The 13,724-nt window shown below is 30.5% G+C and overlaps 1 long non-coding RNA gene across 1 annotated transcript; it reads right to left on the minus strand.

The window, feature by feature from the left end:
• Window positions 1-3,212: 3,212 nt before the first annotated feature.
• LOC140177002 (uncharacterized) lies at window positions 3,213-5,513 on the minus strand. The gene is made up of 4 exons (XR_011868411.1): window positions 5,337-5,513; window positions 5,191-5,245; window positions 4,974-5,102; window positions 3,213-3,584 (listed from the first exon to the last, which is right to left on the minus strand). It is a non-coding gene; the product is annotated as an uncharacterized lncRNA (long non-coding RNA).
• Between the last annotated feature and the right edge of the window lie 8,211 nt (window positions 5,514-13,724).

Genomic DNA, 13,724 nt, shown 5'->3' on the forward strand with positions numbered 1-13,724 from the left:
TCTCCTCTGACGCATATTCAATTCTTTCTGCTCAAAAAGATACTTCAAACTCTTATGGTCTGAGAAAACATGAAACTTAACACCATAGAGATAGTGCCTCCAAATCTTTAAAGCAAACACAACAGCAGCAAGTTCTAAATCATGTGTCTAGTAGTTCATCTCATGCGGCCTTAACTGCCGTGAGGCGTATGCTACAACATTCTGGTGCTGCATCAAAACACACCCCAACCCTTTCAGAGATGCATCACAATACACTTCAAACGATTCACTTGGTTCAGGTAATACCAATACAGGTGCAGTAGTCAACCTGTGCTTCAATGCCTGGAAACTCTCTTCACATTCCGGAGTCCAGATAAAAGGTGTATCCTTCCTAGTCAACTTAGTTAAAGGTAAGGCGAGCTGTGAAAATCCCTTAATGAATCTGCGATAATACCCCGCCAAACCTAAGAAACTCCTGATCTCTGTCACTGAAGTTGGTCGCTCCCAATTCATCACTGCTTCCACCTTAGCAGGATCCACAGCTATCCCCTGCTTACTCACCACGTGGCCGAGAAACTTCACTTCACTCTTCCAGAACTCACATTTAGATAGCTTAGCATATAACTTCATACCTCTCAGAATTTGCAGCACAGTTCGCAAATGATCAGCATGTTCCTCTTCAGTCTTAGAATAAACAAGAATGTCATCAATGAAAACAATAACAAACTTGTCCAGATACGGTCGGAAAATCCTGTTCATATAATCCATAAATACTGCCGGGGCATTAGTTAACCCAAAAGACATCACTGTATACTCATAATGACCATAACGCGTCCTGAAAGCAGTTTTCAGAATATCCTCGTCTCTAATCCTTATTTGATGATACCCGGATCGCAGGTCAATCTTAGAAAACACACCGGCACCCTGTAGCTGATCTATTAGATCATCAATTCTAAGCAACGGATATTTATTCTTCACAGTGATCTTATTCAATTGCCGATAATCGACACACAGCCGCATACTCCCATCCTTCTTCTTTACCAGTAACACTGGCGCTCCCCACGGAGAAACACTTGGTCGGATAAAATGCTTACCCAACAGATCTTCCAGCTGAGCTTTCAGTTCAGCCATTTCTAAAGGCGACATCCTATAAGGAGTAATTGAAATTGGACCGGATCCAGGTACCAACTCAATTGCAAATTCAACCTCTCGGTTAGGTGGGAATTCATTAATATCATCCGGAAACACATCTGGAAATTCACATACAACCGGAATTTGCTCTAAACTCTGATCATCACCTGATACTCCCGCAGTTAATAACATAATACCCTGACATTCGGTTCCAGAACAGTTTACTATCATAGAGTTCAAATAGTAACTATTCACCACAACCGGTGCTTCTGAACCTTCTGGCATAAACTGTACTGACTTCTCAGAACAATCAAGCAAAACATGATTCTTAGATAACCAATCCAATCCCAAAATGAGATCAAGACCAGTCATAGGCAAACAAATCAAATCATGCACAAATTCACGCTGTTGTATTCGAAAGGGAACTTGTGGACATTCTATCCTAGTCACCATAGCTTCATGAGTAGCATTATATACTTTCAAATCATAACCTAAGACCACCATTCTTAATCTTAATCCATGGGCCTTTTCAAATGCAATAAATGAATGACTTGCTCCTAAATCAAATAAAGCATTTAAGATTTTACCAGCCATTTCACAATTACCTCTAATAAGTGTCTCAGATCCCTCAGCATCAATGGTAGAAGTAGTGTATACTCTCCCCGGCTGTTGCACCCTACCAGTCTCATACTTCTTCTTCTCAGGGCAATTACTGGCTATATGCCCGGGCTGTCCACAGGAATAGCACACTCCAAGTCCTAATCTACACGGAACTCCAGGATGATATTTTCCACACTTCTGACAATTCAGATCCTGCTGTGGCTGCTTCCCAAACCTTTTTCCTTGATTAGCAGTAATATTCGGCCTTCTATAATTACCCTGACCCTGAGTCTGCTGCGGAACAAAGCCTCCACGCTTGAAATTCCTACCTCTCGGAGCAAAGTTCCTCCCTGAAGGCCTCTGAAAAGGCATCCTCAAACTCCCTTTCTCTGCTGCCGCCTTCCTCACACAATCCTCAACCACCCTACTCTTATTCACTAATTCAGAAAACACCCTGATCTCCATTGGGGCAACGAAGCTCAGAATATCGCTCCGAAGACCTCCCTCATATTTAATACACTTCCATTCAGCAAAATCTTCAGGCGCACCTTGACAGTTACGAGAAAAGCGACATAACTCCTCAAATTTGCTGGTATACTCAGCAACAGTCATCTGTCCCTGCTTTAACTGCATTAATTCAAGTTCCTTGGCATTTCTAGCTGAATTAGGAAAGTACTTCTTATAGAACTCTGTCCGGAAAACCTCCCAAGGAATCGCAGCACCATCAGGCTGCAGGATACGTCGTGTTCCCTGCCACCAATACTGAGCCTCACCTTGCAGTTGATAAGTTCCAAATTCAACCCATTGCTCCTCAGGAACCTGTTGGGCCTGCAACAACCGTTCCATAGCTTGAATCCAATTATCTGCGTTAGTGGGATTTGAAGTTCTCCTGAAAGTCGGAGGGTGAACTTTCAGAAATATAGCAAGTGTCATAGGACCATCCTCATCATTATTATTCCCGTAATTACCCTGATTTATCTTATTATCCAGTGCCTCGGCTATTGCCTGCATAGCTACAACCATATTTCCCAGAGTAGCCATAAAGTCTACTGGATCATTCCCTACCGGGCTAGGAGTAACGATGCCTATCCTACCTCTACCTCGCCCGCGACCGCGTCTGCGAGTCGACATCTGGTCCTTATACACACTAAACAAGTGATATTAAGTTGATCAGTCTTAATATCACAGGTCTAATGCTTTAAGTTCCAAATGCATGCTCACAAACGTTTATGCCATATATATCAATCAGATATCCTAATAGCACATAAACACATATACAGAGAATGCACAGAAGCACAATCAGTCCGTCTTTCAGGCTCTATAGGAACGAACTGCTCTGATACCATTAATGTAACACCCTACCACACAAAGCTTTACGCTTAAGTCGTAAAACAGAGGTGATGTGGTATTACGACCTCTAAAATAAAATAAGTACATATAATAGCAGAAGAGTTATAATATGCTAGGAGCCTTGAAGGATAGGGAAAATAAAAATCGCGAGATAAAAGCGCAACGCTCAAGGAACGAGTTAACTTGCATGCTAAGAAAACCGTAACTGTCAAACATAAGATAACAGAAGTAGGAATAGAGTGCCAAAGATACAAAATAACAAGCTTCTAACTCAGCCTGCGAAGTCAAGACTGGCTGGAGAATATTTACACATATATACATACATATCCAAAACCCAAAAGTACATACACACAATCCTGCCTCTCCATAAACCTTTAAGAGGATAAAAAAGGACAAGTTATAAGGAGAGAAAGCTAAGTACATATATATACATCACTGTACAACAAAACTATACAACAACACTATCCAGTAACCCCTCCGCTTTAAGAGTCCAGATGCCTAACGAGATGGCTCCCGACCTGCATCTGGAAAACAACAACATAGTATGGAATGAGAACCGGAGGTTCTCAGTATGGTAAAGGTGCCACACACATAATATATAAGGTCCTGGGAATGCCAGAGGCAATCCTAGAACGCCGACACTCAGATTGTAGAGCTTAAAGTATTAAACAGAAGCCATAAAAGGTGGTTTCCTAAAAATATTTAATTATAACTTAACTTAACCTTAAATCTAAGTCCTATGCTGCCATTCCTCCATACCTCCAACTCCATCTTGCATTTTCACAGGCAAATAGACAGGTAAAGGCAAACACAAGAAAGTTACAACTACTGCAGGTAACAAATACACATTTAGCTTGGCAAATACAGGTAGGCACACCCAATTAGAGCACAAGCAAGTAATTCAAGTAATATGCATATCATGCATGCCTGTCCTATGGCTGATGAGGCTCATCTGTCGGTTATCCAGCCAACCCGACAAGTCTGAATTGTCCTTAGACTGTCCCCCGACGTGCATCCCCAAGAGTCTATGCATAGATTTTTCTCAAATAATCAATATTGCTCAATGGGGGTAACATTCCCGGGAATTTATATAGTGCCCGGTCACACTTACGTCGTAGGGTCAACAGAGTATCGAGTTTTCAACCTGGTACACGTGGTGGCAAGCCACGGCACTTAATCCAGGGAATCTCGTATCTCAGATTATTCAAATTCATAAGCCATATAAATAATTCAATTATAATTCCTCAACATCCACATCATTCTCAATTGCATCTCATTCATCATCATACATTAAACATATTCAATCCTTATCCTTCATTATCACACCTCCCATTCCGTCCATAAATAGTTTCAATTCAAAACATAATTCATTCTTTTCTAAGAATCAAACTTCAAACTTAAAACATACTCACTTTCTTAATAACTCAAAATCAAACTATATAACATTTAAATCTAAATCTCTTTTAAATAATCATCTAAATAAAATCTCTAATTTTTTTTTTATAAAATTTCGGCAGCATCTCCTCTAAAACTCGGACTTTGCCACCCTTTTCGGGTCCAAACCTGCTTTCTTTTCAATTCAACATACCCTTCCTCATCATCATAACAATCACCACAATAAATCTACTTCAATTCAACAATTAAACTCATACAATATTCAATTCCAACAACCAAAATTCAACTAAGAATCATAGTTCACAAATCCTAGGCTTTTAACACAAATACCTCAAATCAATAATTCACCAAATCGTTAGTTAATAACTAATTATCCAATAAACTTCAACCAAATATATATATTCATCGACAAATTACTAAACATTAAGCATACACCTGCATTCCAACTTATCCTATGGTCATCTAGCCTAAGTTTTCACAGAACATTATATATTAAATGCAAGAAACCTAAACCATACCTTAGCCGATTTCCACGTAACGACCAAAGCTATTTATTCAAAACCAAGACAGCCCCTCAAAACTCAACTAATCCGCTTCCTCCAAGTTCCAGTATTCACAATTTCAAGCTCCAATTATTTATTTACAACCTAATACACATTTATAACACATATATACCCAATTTAATACTCAAAGCTCAAATTAAATGAAATTAAAATGGAATTATGATTTTCTCACCTTACCCAAGCTTCACATAAGCAAGAGTGAACATTTTTCTCAAGCTAATTGGATCCTAAAACATCAAAGAGTAAAGAAATTTAATACCTCCACTTAATTTCCCAAAAATTGGGGAAGAAGAGGCTGAGAATAAAAGAATGATTTACCTATGAAATTGTTCCGGTAGAAATGTAGAGCTCAACACGGTGGACGCGTGGCCACAAACGGTGCGGCGATCGGAGCTCGGACGGAGGAGTTACGGCAAATTGAATTTACCGTAAGGGTTGGAAACGTTCTTTGTTTCTCTCTTCCCCTAAATGTGTTTCACGCTGCCTCTGCTGAATGGGGAAGAAGAGAGGCTTGGATTCATTAAATGCTGGGCCGGTTGGGCCCACGGGCCCGATTCAACCGGTTCGGCCCATTCGGTCTAATTTTGGACCGATTTTTTTGAAATTGGTGTCAAAATTCTCGTTTCGACGAGCTCTATCCTAATTTAATATAATATTCACATTTCTAATCCTCCTTATTAAAAACTAATTTATTGACTAATTATTTACTAATTTAACCGGGGTTTACAAAAATGATACTTTACTCTAATAAAAAATTAAAACAATAACAAATTAGATCTTCTATTAATCGTAATAAATATTTTGCAATCTTAATCGATCATAATTTTATCATTGATCCGTTGCATACGTATTGAATTAAAAAAATCGTGTTTGTTAGAAATTCAATCGATTGGATGCATAAATCAATTAATTGAAATTCAAGTTTTCCAAACTTCAATCGATTGGAATTTATACACAATCGATTGAATTTTGCAAGGCATGTGGGGTTTTTCTTATTCAATTGATTGGTCATGTTACCTAATCGATTTAAGTCTTCAAAGCAATATAGATTTTCACAATTCAATCGATTGGTTGTGTCACACAATTGATTGAATTGTGCAATCCGTTATATATTACGCTTCTCTAAATTTGTATGCTCGTGATTATAAATTATTATTTTACGAAAATATTTGGTAACCAAAGAAAATCAGTCAAAAACAGCTATAATTTACCTTATTTAGCATTCATTTCTTGTGTATTTATGTATTTCTCAAATTGCTTTGATGATTTGAATCGAGAAGCCTGAATTTTGATCGATTGGTTGGTGCATCCGATCGATTGAATTTCTAACAAACACGATTTTCCCAATCCAATATATATGTAAACCGATCAATAATAAAATTATGATCGATTAAGATTGCAAAATATTTATTACCATTAATGGAAGATCTAATTTATTATTGTTTTAGTTTTTGATTATTAATAAACATGATAAATGAATAATAAAATAATAATTTATAAAATAAAAAATAGATTTTATAATTAAATAATATATAAAAAATTAATTTGTAATTAAAATTAAATAAAGACTATTCAATAGTTATTAAAAAATTTAAAAAAATATATTTTATTATGTAACTATTTAATGGTCCAAACGTTCTGTGACTATTGAATCTGGTGCCTTATTTCTTATCCTTTGTTCACTCTTAAACCAATCTTCATATCAATTTATAAAGTTACCTACCTTAGTTAAAGAAGCACTCCTAATCATAGTTGTAAAAACCGGACCGGACCGGTCGGTTCGACCGGAAAACCGATGAACCGAATCCTATACCGGTCCGATCCAGTGTTTGAATCGCACAAAGAATTGAACCGGTCAAACTCGGTGTGAACCGGTACGAACCGGTCAAAACCGGTGAGGTGGTCTGACCGAACCGTTTGGAAGAAAATATTTCCAAAATGCTTGAGGTAGGGTTCAAACCCTTGTCCTCAAGGAAACCAAAATGCTCCACAAGCACCAGACCATTATATTTTCTATTAAAACATATGCAAATTATAATACATATAGATATCTTCTATCAAATAGTTTACTTTTATTTAATTTATTTTAATTTTAATTATAAATTCACTCCTTCTTAAATTAATTATATTTTTATTTAACAATAATGATAAACTCACTTATTTTTTTATAATTATATAATATCTATTAATATTATTTTTTAATAAATACTTGTAGTATATAATAGTATAAAAGATATAAACTAATTAATAAATTATTAAAATTTAAAAATAATAGTTATTTTAATATAAAAACAAAATAAAAATATTTATGATAGAGTAAAAATAATAAAATATTTATTGTTCATGTTCCATATTGTTTTAAAATAACTTGATATTTTAAAATGTTAGTAAAAATATGTATTTTAAATTTTAATTTTAAACTTTTAACTATTTTTTATTTTTTATTTACATAGGACCGAGTCAACCGGTTCAACCAATAACCCAGCGGTTGAACCAGTGACCCAGTGACCCAATGATCTGACCAGTTCGATTACCGGGTCGGTTCTGACAACTATGCTCCTAATTATTCAAACATGCTCTTAGCTGTTAGAGTACATAGAGTACACAGAGACAGAGTACTCTTGAACTATTTGCGGAACCATAACAAATGAGTAGTGTTATTAACTTATTATTACGTGATTAGAAGTCTTATCTAAATAAAATTATACGTATTTTGGAGAGAGAGTATTTTGGAGAGAGATACAGAACATGAACATGCTATAATCTAAAATTTATCATTTTATAAATACAAGGAGGGGATGTATCTAATCTAAAATTTATCTATTAAAAATAAATTATTTATTTTTCTAGAGGGTCTATATTCATTTTTTATTTTTAATATAAAAAATATATGTATTTTAAATTGTATAAAATATAATACAAAGTATAATTTATTTATAAATAATAAAAAGATTAAAATAATAAATACATGATAAAGCATAAATTATTAATAATATTATACTAATAAATATATAAATATATAATTAATCTATTGATATTATTATGTGAAATTGTGACTTGACTAAAAATATGTTTGATATATATTTTAGAAATTTTCACTCATGTAAATAAAAAAAATTAACTAAAAAATTCTCTCCATATCCGTAATCCAATGGAAAAACTTTTCCGTCCATTATCATCTCTAAAAGTGTTTATGATTTAATTTTTTCATAAATAGAACTGAAACTTTACCAAATTATTTTAAATAGTTTAAAAATTAAACTAAACTACTCTTTTATATAGAAAATTGGTGCAAGGGCCAAATATACTATATTACCAAATTTTCCATCACTTTAATCACGGGGCGACACCATATTGCAACAGCGACAAGTTGGTGACAGCGATGACACTAATGGAAGTTGGCTGACGAAGACCGTGTGGAAAAGGACAAAATAATCTTGTATTAGACTTGGTCAATTAGTTGTTTAGGAAGGTGTTGTTTGGACTTTTCAATTAGCCAATTTATTTTGGTTTTAAACCAAACCTAACGGTAAAAAATTAGTTTACATCAAACTGATTTTTATAAAAGCAATATTTTTAGATTAGTTATCATATTTAAAAAAAATTGTTTATCTAAAATAGCTTAGTTCAATTTTAAAATAGAACTTACCAATTTTTCGTACTTCTTCAAATAATAAACTTTAATTAAATTCTGTTGGTGGAATTTTTTTATATTTACCTCTTAGTGCATGTAAGTCTTTCTAGTAATGAAATTACTGTCTTAGACACGAAAAAAAATTCAATTTAATTAAACCAATTTTTTAACACTTTTAGTCATTTTTATATAATATTTTTATCTTGACTTTCTTAATCATAGTCTTTTACCTTTCCTACTACCCAATGATCATGTATGCAAATGTGTAATTACATTTCTAATTATTACAAGCAAAATATTAGAAGCAATATTTTTTAAGGATACCATTAGATTAATTAGTATATTTATATATTTAATAGTATAATATTATTAAGAATTATAAAATATCATGCATTTATTATTTTAATTTATTTATTATTTATAAATAAATTATACTTTGTATTATATTTTATACAATTTAAATATAAATATTTTTTTTATATTAAGAATAAGATGTGAGTACGTACTTTCTAAAAAAAAAAAATAATTTCTAACGCTTATATTTTTTAAATAATAAATTTTAGATTATAACATATTCTGCACCTCTCCAAAATACTTGTAATGATTATGTAAATAAAATTTTATTTAAATGAAACTTTTAGTTACATAATAATATAAAAAAATTATCAGATGTTTTCCCACAAAAAGTGGAACATAATATTCCATAGTACTATTAAATTGTTCAGAATACTTTTGTTTTATAGTGAAAGAAAAAATGATAAAAGTGTCCATCATTATACAAGTGTATTGGCCTTATTAATCCTACTAAACTTCATTGGATATTGGCTTAAAAGTGAAGCAGCCAAAGTCAACAATAATTGGACTCTTGTGTCCAAGAATTATTCACACAAATCTACTCAAATATTTTCACATATATTTTTAAAAATTTACATTCAAATATTAATATTATATTTCTTCCAAACCAATAATATTCACGTACATACGGATAGAGAAACCTAAACCCAAGCTATTCATAAACACAATTTAACATAATTTCTATTATTAATTTCTTATTTATTAACCAACTTCAATAGAAAAACACAACTTTTATATTTTATTAATGTTTCTTTTAAATATTACTAATACTATTTAATAACAAATGTACTTAATAATAAGTATATTTTTATCTTTAATATTTGTGTCATATTTGGTTTAGTTTTAATAGTATTTTTAAAGTTTTAAATATATTTTTTAACAATTATTTTAATTATATTTTTAGAGATTAATATCATATAATTAGTAACACATTAGCATAATTAAACAGTTAACTTATCCATTATTAATAATCTCAATTTGTAGAGATGTAACCAAACAGTTAACTTAATTATCCATTATTAATAATCTCAATTTCCAAAGATGTAACCAAAACTCCAAAAGTTTGAAACATAAATTAATAGTTAAATAAAAATTTAACAAAAAAATGATATTAGAATAATTTGTGACTAAACAAAAATATTGAGAAAAAAATACACTTACGTACCTTTTAAATATAATAATTGTACAAATAAACAAAAAAAAATTATTTCTTAAAGTGTACTTCCATATGTTACAAGTTCTGTATTCATAATTTAGTTGATTTTGGAACATTTGATGATTAATTGCTAGAGTTTGAGGTTTTGTATGAAAAAAAGAAAAAAAAAGTATTACAAAAAAGTTTTAGTTATACTTTTCTGATCTCTAATACATGGAAATAAGTATATATGATCCAATTAACAATGTTAATATCAACGTCACTCACTCCATTTACTATTTGTATCAAATTTAAGAACGAAATAATATTAAACTTATTTAAAAAAAATTTTGGACCAAAATAAAATACTTAAAATATTAGAAGTTAAATTAAAAATTTAGTCTAAATATTGAGACCAAAATAATAATAAAAAAGATAGAAAATGGGAGGGACCTAAAAAAATAATACATATAACCTGGACAACAATTTTTCAATAATTATAATTGATGATATTTTGTCTTAATGGGTAATTATTAAATTATTTTTAATAATTTTTTACATGTTAAATTATTAAATTAAATTAAAAAGGTATATTGTTTAATAAGACCACTCTTATTTTTTACAAATTATGCAAACATATCATAGAAAAATTCATATATGACATTATAAAAAATTACTACTAATATATATTATTTAAATATAGATTTTAGAAACTATAAAAATAAAATAAAATTGTATGAATAGAGTCTAATTCAGATTAAAATCAAATTTGGATTAGCTCTACCTGATTTTTCTTTTTATAAAAAAAATAATTATTTTTATTAATAAAATTGTCATATTTTATTTTTAAAAATATTTTTTATTTTTAATTAATTTATTTATATTATGACAAAATTTGCCAATTACAACATTATATGAACACTGATAAAATGATAAGTGATCTTTCTATTCAATTACCATAAATAAAATTATTTTTATATATTTTATGATCACTAAAAAAATTTTCCTTTCATGCATATAAAAAAGGAGCAATTTATTATAATAAATAATATAGAAACCAATTTTAGCAGAATGTACAAAATGAAAAATAGATACCAGAAATGTATTTTTTTCATAATCTATGTAAACTGCAACATGGGTGTCGCGGTTTACGTGCAACGAGAAATAAGCATAAATCGCGACAGAGATGTCACGGTTTACATGTGAGCGTAAAATGTGTATAAACAGCAAGAGGGGTGTTGCGGTTTATGCGTTAGTATACAATTTATATAAACATAAAACAAAGTGTGTGGTTAACAAAAAAACATACATTACATAAATTTTTATATTTTTTGAGAAGATAAAATAGTTGAAATAGATGAAGGAATAAGATTTATTAGTTTAATGAATAACTTTTTTTTTTTTTGGATTTGGGATAAGATTCACAAAAGCAGACCCAACCGCAAGAATTCTATCCTTTTCAACAGACCCATACTCCCGACTTGGTTCCCACCCACCCCAACCTAGACCCTCTTCCTCCATTAGCAACATATGAGAGCTCCATGAACGTTAAAGAAGATGATGTTGTTTGTGGACTCGCTACACGCTGTCGTGGTGGAAGCTTCTTTCGATCACGTCTCGTTCCTGTGCCATCATTGTCAAAACCGAATCGATGATAGAACCGATCAGACTACTGAGTCACTGGTTGAACCAGTAAGTCACTGATTAAACCGATTAATCCGGTTCTACGTGAATGAAAAATTTAAAATTAAAATTCAAAATACATATATTCATTAACATTTTAAGAATAATCAAGCTATTCTAAAACAATATGGAACAGGAATAATAAATATTTTATTATTTTTACTGTATGATAAGTATTTTTATTTTATTTTTATATTTAAATAACTATTATTTTTAAATTTAAATAATTTATTAATTAATTTATACCTATTATACTATTATATACTACAAGTATTTATTGAAAATATATAATTAATAGTTATCATATAATTATAAAAAAATATAAGTGAGTTTATAATTATTGTTAAATAAAAATATAATTAATTTAAAAATGAGTGAATTTATAACTAAAATTAAAATAAATTAAATAGAAGTAGCATGATAGTTAGGTGGCTATTCATGCATGTCTCGTTCTTTGAGGAGAGGGGTTGAAGTATGAAGGACCATACGATACACATACTATTGTTTTCTACTACTAATATTCTTTTTAATTATATTCTCTCGTGTTGCATTGTATACTATTTTTTTTCTGTGACTATTATTCTTTGCACAGATATGAATTTTAGAAAAGAATAATATTAAATTTTATATTCTTATCTATGAGAACATTATGATTTATTATATTATAAATTAATATTGTACCATATAATAGAAAATAGAAATATATATTTATTTTTTGTTATTTATATTATTCTTTTTTAATGGTCTAAATTAATTTATATATTATTAAATTATTTTTATTATTTATACAATATTTTTTTCTTCTGATAATTATTCATTGATAAATATTGAATTAACAATTCTGTTTATTATATTTCATTATTTCAATGTGTTTACTTCAAAAATATTTGCGTCAAAAACATTCACAGGTTGGCTCTTCCGCTTTAGTCACTTTAGCCACCGATTCTCTTCATTCATCACAGAGTCACCTATATATATATATATATATATATAATTTTCATTGGTGCAATCCATAGATGACAGAGAAAATGAAAGAGTTATTCATCATTTTTACAAAAATTGTACGTACTGTGAAATTTAGAGTCGTTACTAACCAATTTTTTCATATGGAATAGAATAACTTAGGTTCAGGAGTTGAGAAGATTATATTATAATAAATAGACATAAATTACGATAAATTATTGATGTTAACTATATAAGATACTATTAAAATTTAAGATAACGAATCAATATTAAATTACGAAATTCTCATTTTCTCATACATAGCACCTGCCATTGCATTTGTTAGAAATTACAAGAATAAAATACAATCGCTTCATTTTCTTCTGAGATATATTATACAGAGAGACTTTTTGAGATATTATATTTTGAAAAAAAAAAAACTGTTATATTAAAAATATTACAACATTGTTGAAATGTTAAACCCAAAAGTTATCATCAAGAGACATTAAATAGTGTACAATATATATTTAACAGTGATGATAGTTAGCACATAACATTAGAAAAAATTGGTTATGAGTATTTTAATGAATTAGTTGCAGGATCATGTTTTCGGCCATTAAGTATCAAAGACTGTTTATTTGTAACGCATGATGTTCGTGTATGATTTGGCAACATTTGTGATGGGAAATTCTCTTTCATTGGTAACCCAACTGGTCATTTGTAATATGATGGAACTAACAATTGTCAGATCTCAAAACTTTTAGAAGCATGCGATAGAGCAAAGCATACAATCTCTTGAAACTCTGGAATTTCATAGTATGCCTCGTTGAGGGGCATTTTCCTGAAGAGTTTGATGGGTTTTTTTTTTTTTTTGTCTTAAAAGGCTTTCAGTAAGGATAGTTTGTTTCTACAAATAAAGACAAAACAACTGAGAGCAAGACACAAAAAATAGAGATAT

The sequence above is a fragment of the Arachis hypogaea genome, chromosome 12, assembly GCF_003086295.3.
Source record: "Arachis hypogaea cultivar Tifrunner chromosome 12, arahy.Tifrunner.gnm2.J5K5, whole genome shotgun sequence".
Taxonomy (NCBI): domain Eukaryota; kingdom Viridiplantae; phylum Streptophyta; class Magnoliopsida; order Fabales; family Fabaceae; genus Arachis; species Arachis hypogaea.